The sequence below is a fragment of the Psammomys obesus genome, unplaced genomic scaffold, assembly GCF_907164565.1.
Source record: "Psammomys obesus unplaced genomic scaffold, mPsaObe1.curated_primary_1811, whole genome shotgun sequence".
In the NCBI taxonomy this organism is placed as follows: Eukaryota; Metazoa; Chordata; class Mammalia; order Rodentia; family Muridae; genus Psammomys; species Psammomys obesus.
Window position 1 is genome coordinate 39374964 of NW_026592118.1, and position 13118 is coordinate 39388081.

Consider the following 13118-nt stretch of genomic DNA (forward strand, 5'->3'; position numbering starts at 1 on the left):
TGAGACTCATAGCGAAACTTTGGGCAGAGTTTCTCGATTCTTATGAAAGAATCGAGAGATAGAAAAACTTGGAAGGGACAGGAGCTCCACAAGGAGAGCAACAGAACCAAAAAATCTGGGCCCAGGCATCTTTGCAAAGACTGATACTCCAACCAAGGACCATGCATCTTTGCAAAGACCAATATTCTAACCAAGGACCATGCATGGTGATAACCTATACCTCTTACTCAGATGTAGCCCATGGCAGCTCAGTCTCTAAGTGGGTTCCCTAGTAAGGGGAGCTGGGGCTATCTATGACATGAACTCAGTGGCTGGCTTTTTGATCATCTCCCCCTGTGGTGAGTGTAGCTGTATCAGGCCACAGAAAAAGACAATGCAGCCAGTCCTGATGAGACTTCATAGACTAGGGTCATATGGGAGGGGAGTAGGACCTCCCTTATCAGTGGACTGAGGGGGGCCATGGGAGAAGAAGAGGGAGGGAGGGTGAGATTGATTGGGAAGGCGAGATTGATTTGGAGGGCTGGAGGGAGGGGACTACAGCTGAGATACAGAGTGTATATATTGTCCTAATAAAAAATAAATAAAAATGAGTTACATTGAAGTGGTATTGTGTGAGGCTGGAAATTCCATAGTCAGTTGCTCTCAGCATTTTTGACTCACTCTTTGTGGATTTCCATAATGTCCCCCTTCTGCTGTAACACTATTATTCAGTTTTTATCAAATAAAGCTATCTCTTTTCTGTGTTCTCAAAACTCACTAGTACCTAAAAATCTAGTATAGATTCATTTTTTTTCTTTAATAGTATACCTTTATTAATATTCATCTGTATTTTAAATATACTTGAGGTTATCATCAAGGGTAGAGTACTTAGCAAGTCTGGCAACATAGGAACAATGCTCATTTAAACGATATTAATTCGCTTCCCCATAGAAAAAAAAAGACAAAACTTCCATCTGTTCCTATTAATTTTGTTTCTTTTCAAGGAGATGACAAAGACTTTTTTTTTTTTTTTACCATACAAGTGTGGAACCCATGAGTATTGCTAGCCAAGTTCACTCTCATGTCTATTCATTTTCCCATCACTCTACCTAGTGAAATGCTTAAAGATGCCTGATGCTAGTGGGCTCAGAATGTTCACTGTCAGTCTCTGTTTAAAACACAACAACAACACGCCCGAAAGCTTCAGTGAGGCCCTTGTCCTTCTCCATTACTCCAGGAGCAAGAGCTCTGCTGTTAGTGACGCCCTGCCCTGCGAGGATATTGCATAGATCCTTCATGCATGAAATTAATTCCGTGGTACGGCAAAATAATGTGTCATGAAACTCACTGTTATTGCCAAAGAACTAAGACAGACAATATTTGAGAGAGAAAAACTTTATTTATAGATTTGACTGGTCATGAGAAAATGATTTCAGAAATGTTTTATTTCTGCTTCTCTGCAACATGTAAAATTGTCCAAGGGTAATGTACTTTTCCACCAGGTAATAGACTCATGTGGTTACACACAGTCTCTGCCTACAGCGTCAGGACACAGTGACCTTGCCTTGTTTTGTGACAAGTAGTGGAGGAAAAAAAAATTTACTCCTTTCTCCTCTTTTCTCTTGCTTTCACTTATCAGAACCTTTAACCCCCATTCTCACTCACAAAAATCTTAGTCTCAATAATTTCCTTGATTATCAGTGTACAGTTTTAGCTGTAGAAAACTTAAATGTGCTTAATCTCTCACGTCTGCCTAGAAAAAATATAGTTCTTAAAGAAACCATAAAATAAAAATAACCAAAGAACACAGTCGTTATCTATAAACTTTCCCTGGACTATCATTTCAAATTATTTCAAAAAGAAAAATTAGGATTGTCCCTGATCAGGTGAGTGGCAGAGGCTTATGTATTACATTTGTTGATGTTTGGCTTCTAGAAGCAAGTTTTTGTTAATTCAGAAATTCAAAGCTTGTGTCTTAGCTTAGACACAACTTCAACAAAGGTGTGTTCTCAAAAAATTTATGAACATTATCAAACGAATCTTCAGGTTCTTGTGGTAAGGCAGTTATATTCATAATGATTAGCAAAATCCTGAAATAAAGGGAAAAAATTCAACTTGGAAGAGTAACTCAATCCAACTTGAGAATTGCTATGAGGCAGCAGTAGTCATTTATGACTCTAGGACTGGGAAAAGAGAAGACGTGTGGGGAAATGGGATGGAAGAGAGCTGAGAAACACACGCACACAGATATGCTCACTCAATTGTTGTCTGACAAGAGCACACAGGAAACACAATGAGGCAGAAAAATGAAACTGGATCCTTATCTCTCCCTGAGCATAAACTCAACTCCAAATGGACCAACTACTTAAGCAGAAGACCTGATACATTGAACTGGATAGAAGAAAATGTGGAAAGTGCCTGTACCTTACAGGCATAGGGAAGGGATTTACTAATAAGACTGTTAGACAGAAAATGAGGACAAAAATCAGCAAAAGGTTCTTGTGAACTAAGACTTTGTGTAACAAAGAATACGAAAGTAAGTAATCAGGCAGCCCACAGAATCAGAAGAAATCATTACTGGCTATTTATCTGACTGGGGAGCAGAATCTAAAGTATCCAAAGAATTCAAAAAGTAGATATTGGAAAATAAACAAGCTAAAAAAAAAAAGTGAGCTATTGAACTCAACAGAAAACTGTCCAACAAAGAAATACAAATGGCTAGAAAACACTTCACAAACCATCTAACATACTTATCTATCAGAAAAATAAAACAGATTATATCTTATCCCAGGCAAAATAGTTATCATCAGGAACACAAATAACAACAAATTCTGGACTTGATATGACAACAGAGAAACTATTATATGCTCTTGGAGGGAAGGTAAGCTCAGGTTTGGAAAAAAGACTGGAGGTTTCTCAATAAGCTAGAAGTAGAAATACCACATGACCCAGATATAACACTCCTGGGCATATATATCCAAGTCTTTCTAGCCTACTCCAAAGACACTTGTTTGTCCATATTCATTGCTTCTCTACTTGGAATTGCTAGGAAACTGGATCAACATAGATCTTTCATTTGGGATATGTAACTTAAAGCACAAGTGGAAACTATTACAGTACAAAGGAGGAACGGGGGACAGTAGATTACACCTAAAATGAAAGTAAAGATGTAGACTACTATGCACAGATAGAGGAAGGCCGGGGGTAAAATTAGGAATAACCCAAATGAAGAGGGTATGAAAAGTTATATGGATACCAACTATCTAACAATATTACTTTAAAAAAAATTAGTTGTGGGCAGCCCGCCTGGGTCACAGGCAGTAAGCCCAGCTGAAGTGAGATGGCCGAGAGACCCAAACCCTATTATCCCACATCCCTAGGAGGCCTGTGTGGCACCAGACCAGCTTTCTGCTTGGAGATCTTTCCACGTCTGCCTAACCCACCTGGCTCACAAACAGTGAGTCTAGAAGAGAGAGCAAACCCAGCAGAGGTGAGCCCCATTGTCTGCCCTCTGAAGGAGGCCTGTGTGCTGCCGTATCAGCTTTTGGCTTGGAGAACTTTCCACCTTCTCTACATCTATCTGGTGCAACTGGGACACAGACAGTGAGCCCAGTGGATGTGACCTGGGCACAGGCCTCAAACCCCACTGTCCCCTATCCTGAGGGGACCTGTGAGAGGCAGGAGAAGTGTTTGGCTTGGAGATCTTTCTGCCTGCTCCCCATCTACCTGGCCCATTGGGAAACAGTGAACCCAGTGGATGGACCTCCAGGCCAGCTAAAACCAGAGTCAATCAGATGGTTAGAAGCCAGCGTAAGAACCCAAGCAACTGTGTAGCCCAGGCTGGCCTCGAACTCGTGATACTCCTGCCTCTGCCTCCTTCAGCAAATCCTACCGGTGTACGCCACCACAACCGGCTGGAGCGATGACTCAGAGGTTAAGAGCACTGCTTGCTCTTCCAGAGGTCCTGAGTTCAATTTCCAGCAACCACATGGTGGCTCACCATCATCTATAATGAAATCTGGTGCCCTCTTCTGGCGTTCAAGTGTACATGCAGGCAGAACATTGTATACATAATAAAATAAATATTAAAAAAAAAAAAAAAGAACCCAAGCAACAAAAGTTAGAGCATATAATACCACAGGAATCAAGAGAACGTACCACAGCAAGTACTGGAGATATTATCACACCCTAAGCACAAGAAAAAGATTTTAACTCTGAGGTTATGAAAATGATAGAGGCCTTAAAGGAGGAAAATAAAGCTCTCGACTTGGCATAGGGAAATACAATCAAACAGGTGAAAGAATTGAACAAATTCAGGTAAATTTGAGTGTCGTGTGAATTTTTTAAGTTTTCAACATCCAAGGCAAAATCAGTGAAACAAATAATTGATAGGCTGAGCTTCACAGAAATTAAAGCTTCTGCCACACAAAAACATCACCAAGATAAAGGAATTTGGTGACTAGCCACAGACTAAAAGAAATATCTTCAAAACAAATGCCAACAAAAGACTGTTCTATAAACCGTACAAGAAACTCTTATGATTCAACAATATAAAACCGACTGTCCAATATCAGGAAATGCAAAATGCCAAGTTACTGTTCAGGCCTACTGCAGGAGTTAAAATGTAGTTTCTGACACCAGAATCAGAGAAGGAAAAAAAGGATTCCTTAGTCAGGACTGCTAATAATGTAAGCACAAAGATATAGTGAAAATCTGAAGGTTTCTTTTAAGAAAGTAAATACATTCTTAGTAAATAAATCAACAGCTGTTCTCCTTGGTATCTTTACAAGTAAGTTGAAAGCATATGCCTATACAGAAACCTGAACACAGATGCTTATAGACACTTTATCTGTAATTGACAAAACCATTTCCTGGGAAAATGGATAAATACATGTATTCTCATGTATTTACACTATGAATATTACGCAACACTAAGAGAAATGCTACCAAGCTAAGGAAATGGAGAATTTTTATATAAATCATATTAATATATTTTTATATAAATTGAATCGTATTCTTATTTGTGACCGTGCTATTTTCCAGTGATGCTTCAGGAGAAAGTAAAAGCTTTCATGCAGATTATTCAGCAAAATAAGCCAAAGTAAAAGGTTATGTGTAGTATAGCTCAAACTAGATAATGTTCTTGAAAAAGTTAAATGAGGGGTATGGTTTAAAAGACTAGCGGCTGCTAGGAGGTTGGGAGGGAAAACAAAGGAAGCGATGAGGTAGATCAGAGTCATTTGCAGGGCAGCAAAAGTCCTGGGCATGGAACTACAGTGATGTGACCACTTAGCTACACATTTGCTCAGCATACAGAGTGTCCACCCAACAGAAGGAGCTTTGGGATTTGAACGGGTCTAAGGGCCAGTGAAGCTCCATCGATTTGCATAAATGTACCTTATAGCAAGGAATGTTCTAGAAATGCAACTTATGTAGGCAGAAAGAACACAGGGAACATCAGTAACTTCCCTCAATTATCCGTGACCCAAAAATCACTGTGAAAATAAATGCATAAGTAAATAGTTTCTGTTCCTGTCATTCTGTTTAGGAAAGAAACTAAAGACTATCTTGGTTTTATATTAGCAGAGATCAGATTCTTAATAGGCAACACAGAGTCCTGCTTCCTTCCAGTTTAATCTCTGAGAAACTCTCAAATTCTATCTGTTATTACCTACTTGCATCTGACATTTGCACTCTCACACTGAGTAGAAATGAATGTCAAAAGTTCACTAAAAGTTAATGTCAGTGATATATCCCATAAGACTATTGGTTGCTATTCCATTGGCCAACTGTTCAGAAACAAGGTGGCAGGCATTCAAATAAACAGTGAAAACTGGTACCTTGTCTACAGCTGCTTCCCTTAAACCAATTTTTTTAAAAAAATTATCATCTCTTTTATTACATCTTTTTTTTTTCTTTTGCCCATCCTACTCTTTGGCGCTATGATGTTGGTGATATGATTTCTTTCTCTTCTGACCTTGAAATATAAAATCTGCATTGAGTGTGAGGATTTTGCTGTAGTTAAGCATAATTACACAAGAGTCACATGCTTCTGATCTTTCGTATTTGCACTCAAGCTTTAAGAGAGTTCATAGAGACAGCTTTGTCACAGAAAGTAGATCACATCTAGGGAAATATAAGAAAATACATGTTTATTGTAAGATCTAGCAAGTAAATCTTTATTACCTTCTGTATAGAAACTCATTAAAAGAAAAGCATATACCAGGGCACCATAGAAAATAATTTTAGGACTCAGGACCCAGTTTCTTAGATATTTGCAGTAGAGATGACTAAATATATATACATATATATGTATATATATATGTGTGTGTGTGTGTGTGTGTGTGTGAGAGAGAGAGAGAGAGAGAGAGAGAGAGGAGAGAGAGGGAGGGACAGAGAGTTTGAGGTGATTTTCATCAGGCTTAGTTTTGATATCCTCTTTAAATTTTATAGTATTCTAGTCTGTTCTCCTTTGTTAGTTTTTTTTAAGCTGGCTTGCAAAAATGAAATATATCAAACAGTATAAAAGAGGTTATAAAGAACAATAATAGTTCACCAAAGTCATTATTCTTCTCTGTCCAAGAACAAACACTGTTATTGATCCTGATTCCCAAAGAAAACACAAATCACAATTTTAATTTTTATGTGAATTTTTTCCAAGCCTGGAAATAATACACTCATATTTTTATGTACTGCCTTATCAGTTAAAATTTTTAGCATCTATCATCTGAATGATAGATATTGAAGATACCCAATGAATTAGCTTTTTTAAATATTACTTAGGTCAGTCATTTGTTGACACTGCAGTGTTGAAACTCCATTTCTTTTCTCATCAAAGTGAGTAAGAGTCTATTTGCTTCACTCTACTCCACCCAACTACAGATAAGCGTTTTCAGTAGCTCTCTGCTTCGTCCACTCCCTACTCTCTTTCTTCTGATTTCTGCTGGTTTTCCTCTACCTCTGCAGCTTTGTGTCTGGAAACACTAACATTCTACTTTGTAAAGACCCTTGAGCTCTCTGGTAAGGGCCGCGTATTTTATTGGGGTCAATGGAAATGACCCTGTTCCTTTGGAATAAAGCTAGTGCTTATTAGTTTCTTTTTGTGTTTAGATTCTGGTTGGAAGTTGGAAAAGAAATGACACCTAAATAAAATAGGTGAAAACTAAAAGGAAAAAACAAAATTCTCTGTCAATGTATTTAGCACCGTTGATTCTTCTATGGTGATCTTCGTAGTATAGAGTATATGATCTGTTTGTAACAAAGCAAACAACAACAGTGGGCTACCTTTGCTGACTGTAAGGTTTAAGTTTTTATGAAGTGTTCCTTCTTGAGAAATTGGGAGGCTGAAGTTCCGTAAGTCACATTTTATTAGAAGCAATGAATATGATTTGGGCATTGCTGTTGGTTTTAATCATCTGTTGAAGACATTTGTCAGCGGCAGAGAAGGGCTGTGCATAGTTTTCATTGATCCTTTGGTGGCTTTTTACTGTCAATTTTAGGAGCAGATTACAGATATAAACAAAAGACTTCACACAGTCCTTGCTTTTCAATGCAATCAGCACTGAGAGGCAGCCCCCTAATAACAATACCCGGTAGACAAATCTGAGGTGTGATAGTACTGCCACCTGTGTGAAGAGCTCTGTGACGAACTCACGTTTCTTGTCTGTGGGCTTGATACAGATTCCTGCTGGTTCTCCAGCTGCAAAAACAGAACAGGCATCCTTGCTGTGTGTACTGGGAGTCTGACTTCGCTGCCATAGGCTGGGATGATTTTAGGAGTACCATCAAAATTACAGACAGAATGGCTAAATTTCAATGGTTGTAAGAATAGGGTAATGGATTGGTGTAATAAGGATCTGGGACCTCCTTTAATTGCTTCTGAGCACCAGTCCCTACACATGGGTTTTGAGGGAGCACTAAGATCATCTTACATGCACATCCTCCTGGGAGATTATCTGGATATCTTAAACAAGTTCTGAGAATCGGGTTTAATTATTTTTCAATTGATTAAAAAGAAAATACCAGATTTTGTACTCAATATGTTGTCAACCAGTTTTCATTAAAAGTCAATTGGAAAGTTATTTAAATGTGAATAAGCTACAAACATGGTTGAGCAAATGTCCTTATTGTGTACTTGAGCCTCTTTTGGATATATGCCTAGGAGTGGTATGGCTGGATCTTGAGAAAGCGCTATTCCTAGTTGTCTGAGAAAGTGCCAGATTGATTTCCAGAGTGGTTTTACAAGTTTACATTCCCACCAGCAGTGGAGGAGGGTTCCCCTTTCTCCACAGCCTCTCCAGCATGTGTTGTCACTTGAGTTTTTCATTTTGGCCATTCTGATGGATGTAAGGTGAAATCTCAGGGATGTTTTGATTTGCATTTCCCTAATGGCTAATGATGTTGAGAATTCCTTTAAGTGTTTTTCTGCCATTCTATATTCCTCTACAGAGAGTTCTCTGTCTAGATCTGTTCCCCGTTTTTAATTGGATTACTTGGTTTGTTGCTTTTTAGCTTCTTTAGTTCTTTATATATACTGGATATTAGCCCTCTGTCAGATAAAGGTTTGGTGAAAATTCTTTCCCAATCTGTAAGCAGTCGTTTTGTTTTGATGACAGTATCCTTTGCTTTACAGAAGCTTTTCAGTTTCATGAGGTCCCATTTATTGATTGTTGCTCTTAGAGCCTGTGCTGTTGGTGTTCTGTTCAGAAAGTTGTCTCCTATGCCAATGAGTTCAAGGTTCTTCCCCACTTTTTCTTCTAAGTGGTTTAGTGTGTCTGGTTTTATGTTGAGGTCTTTGATCCACTTGGACTTTAGTTTTGTGCAGGGTCTTAAGTATGGATCAATTTGCATTTTTCTACATGTAGACATCCAGTTAGAACAGCACCATTTATTGAAGATGCTATCTTTTTTTCATTGTATGGTTTTGGCATCTTTGTCAAAGATCAGGTGTCCATAAGTCTGTGGGTTTATTTCTGGGTCTTCTGTTCGGTTCCATTGACCCACCATTCTGTTTCTGTGTCAGTACCATGCAGTTTTTATTACTGTTGCTCTATAGCACAGCTTGAGATCAGGGATGGAGATACCTCCAGAAGATCTTTTGTTGTAGAGAATTGTTTTAGCCATTCTGAGTTTCTTGTTATTCCATATGAATTTGAGAATTTTTCTTTCTAGGTCTGTAAAGAATTGTGTTGGCAATTTGATGGGAATTGCATTAAATCTGTAGATTGCTTTTGGTAAGATGGCCATTTTTACTATGTCAATCCTGCCAGCCATGAGCATGGGAGATCTTTCCATCTTCTCATATCTTCTAATTCTTTCTTCAGAGACTTGAAATTTTTTTCATACAAGTCTTTGACTTGCTTGGTTAGGGTTACACCAAGCTACTTTATGTCATTTGTGGCTATTGTAAAGGGTATTGTTTCCCTAATTTCTTTCTCAGCTCTTTTGTCTTTTGTATATAGGAGGGCTACATTTTTTTTTGAGGTAATTTTGTATCTGGTCACTTTGCTGAAGGAGTTTATCAAGTGTAGGAGTTCCCTGGTAGAGTTTTTGGGGTCACTCATGTATACTATCATATCATCTGCAAATAGTTATTATTTGACTTCTTCCTTTCCAATTTGTATCCCCTTGACCTTCTTTAACTGTATTTTTGCTCTAGCAAGGACTTACAGAACTATGTTGAAGAGATATGGAGAGAGTGGGCAGCCTTGCCTTGTCCCTAATTTCAGTGGGATTCCTTTAAGTTCCTCTCCGTTCAGTTTGATATTGGCTATAGGCTTGCTGTATATTGCCTTTACTATGTTTAGATATGTGCCTTGTATCCCTGATCTCTCCAGTACTTTAAACATGAATAGATGTTGGATTTTGTCAAATGTTTTTTCAGCATCTAAGGAGATTATCATGTGGTTTTTTTCTTTCAGTTTGTTAATATGGTGGATCACATTGATGGATTTCCGTATATTGAACTACCCCTGCATCCTGGGATGAAGCCTACTTGGTCATGGAGGATGATATCTTTGATGTGCTCTTGTATTCGGTTTGCAAGTATTTTGTTGAGTATTTTTGCATCAGTGTTCATAAGGGAGATTGCCTGAAATTCTCTTTCTTTGTTGAGTCTTTGTGAGGTTTAGATACCAAGGTGACTGTGGCTTCATAGAATGATTTTGGTAGTGTTCCTTTTGTTTCTATTTTGTGGAATAGTTTGAAGAGAACTGAAGTTAGCTCTTCTTTGAAGATCTGGTAGAATTCTGCGCTGAAACCATCTGGTTGTGGGCTCTTTGTGGATGGGAGACTTTCGATGAACGCTTCTATTTCCTTGGGGAATATAGGACTATTTAATTGATTTACTTGGTCCTGATTCAGCTTTGGTAAGTCGAATAAATCAAGAAAATTGTCCATTTCATTTAGATTTTCAAATTTTGTGGCATATACACTTTTGAAGTAAGTCCTAATGATGGTTTGGATTTCCTCAGTGTCTGTAGTTATGTCCCCCTTTTCATTTCTAATTTTGTTGATTTGGATGGTGTCTCTCTGTCTTTTAGTTAGTTTGGCTAAGGGTTTGTCGATCTTGTTGATTTTCTCAAAGAACCAGCTCTTAGTTTCATTGATTCGTTGAATTGTTTTGTTTCTAATTGATTGATTTCAGCCTGGAGTTTGATTATTTCCAGCCGTCTACTCCTTTTTTTCTGGGTCTGCTTTTTCTTTTTCTAGGGTTTTTAAGTGAGCCATTAAGTTGCTGGAATGAGCTGTCTCGAATTTCTTCTTGAAGTACTTAGTGCTATGAACTTTCTCAGACAACTAGGATTAGCGCTTCCTCAAGATCCAGCCATACCACTCCTAGGCATATATCAAAAGAGGCTCAAGTACACAATAAGGACATTTGCTCAACCATGATTGTAGCAGCTTTATTTGTAATAGCCAGAAGCTGGAAACAGTCCAGATGCCCCTCAACTGAAGAATGGATGCAGAAATTGTGGTACATCTACACAATGGAGTATTACTCAGTAATGAAAAATAAGGAAATCTTGAAATTTGCAGGTAAATGGTGGGACCTGGAAAGGATCATCCTGAGTGAGCTGTCCCAGATGTAGAAAGACACACATGATATATACTCACTCATATAGACATATAACATAGGCTAAACCACTAAAATATGTACATCTAAAGAAACTAATTAAGAGAGAGGACCCTGACTAAAACGCTCAATCCCCATTCCGAAAGGCAAAGTGGTTGGACATCAGAAGAAGAAGAAAACAGGAAACAACCTAGGAACCTGCCACAGAGGGCCTCTGAAAGGCTCTGCCCTGCAGACTATCAAAGCAGACGCTGAGACTTATGGACAACTGTTGGGCAGACACATGGAATCTTATATAAGAAATGGGAAATAGTAAGATCTAGAGAGGACAGGAACTCCACAAGGAGAACAACAGAACCAGAAAATTTGAACACAGGGGTCTTCCCAGGGACTCATACTCCAACCAAGTACCAGGTATGGAGATAACTTAGAACCCTTGCACAGATGTAGCCCATGGCAGTTTAGTATCCAAGTGGGTTCCATAGTAATGGGAACAGGGACTGTCTCTGACATAAACTGATTGGCCTGCTCTTTGATCACCTTCCCCTGAGGGGGGAACAGCCTTACCAGGCCATATAAGATGACAATGCAGCCACTACTGATGTGATCTGATAGACTAAGATCAGAAGGAAGGAGAGGAGGACCTCCCCTATCAGTAGACTTGGGGAGGGGCATGCGTGAATTAGGGGGAGGGAGAGTGGGAATCAGGAGGGTAGGAGAGAGCGGCTTATGGGGGGGATACAAAGTGAATAAAGTATAATTAATAAAAAAATTAAATTAAAAAAATTAAATGTGAATAAGATTTAAAATATTGTAGATTTTCTTAGTAGGGAATGTTTAGTAAAAACACTTCTCTTTTTAGGAAGCATTGCAGCCATTCTCAATGTATTTCTTGTAGTTTCTTCTCCTATTGCTGGAAGAAGAAGCAACTTAAAAGAGAAAGAATTTATTTGGTTTACAGTTTCTGCTTACAGTTCATCATGACAATGAATTATAGCTTCTCAGAGCTTGAGGGACTGGTTAATACTTCACTGATCCTCAAACAAACAAACAAACAAACAAACACTGGGATGGGCTGGGAAGAATGGTACTCAGCTGGTTTTCCCTGCTTTCCATGGTTCAAAATTGCCTAACCAAGAAATAGTCCCACCCCCAATCAAATTGAAACCGCCTATTGATAAACTAATTAATCAAGATATTCCATTCCTGGCATGTCTGGAGGCCCTTCTCCCATGTGATTCCAGATTCTTTCAAGAAGAGGCTTAACACCAACCATCTCAAAGTCCCCTGAAATCTTGAGTATTCATGTCTTTGTCTATTGCAATGGAAGAAAATGTACCGTCACTTGATATGCTTGCTCTGTGCCTGGCCACCCATGAAGCCATAAGTCAGTTATCTCTCAACACCCTTCTAAAGGAGTTAGTGCAGCCTTGCCAGGAACACACACTTTATTTTGTAGGTTCTACTAACCTAAATTTCTCCCTAAACTTTGTTCACCAACAAATATAAGTCAGCTGTTTTAGTGATGCAACAGACTTCAGAAAGTATTCCTGAAAGTATAGGCTTCTATTAGTCAATTTGTTTGTTTGTTTGCTTGCTTGCTTGAGTCAGGCAGGTAGCTCTGGCTGCCCTGGAACTCAGTATGTAGACCAGGCGGCGTTGACCTCACAGAGGTCTGGCTGTCCACCTATCTCAAATGCTAGGGATTAAAGGCCTGCAGTACTAAACCCATCTATTTATTAATGTGATGAAACAATCACACTTCAGATTCTTGTCGGACAAAAACACCTAACTCTCTAAATTCACACTTAATAAAATCCTGAGGATTTTTATTAAAGTAACACTTGTAGGACTATGAAATATTTGCATTGCAATTCATAGTAAAACAAACAAACAAAAAACAACTATTATATCAAGTCAGGGCAATGAAATTTTCTGTATTTTCCCCTTAGCGAGCTGCTTTCATCAACATTAGACTACCAACTTTGATTAAGAGAACTAACATAGCCATGCAGATAAATTTAGCTATTTGATTTTTTATCTATCCAGTCTTTAAATGAATAGA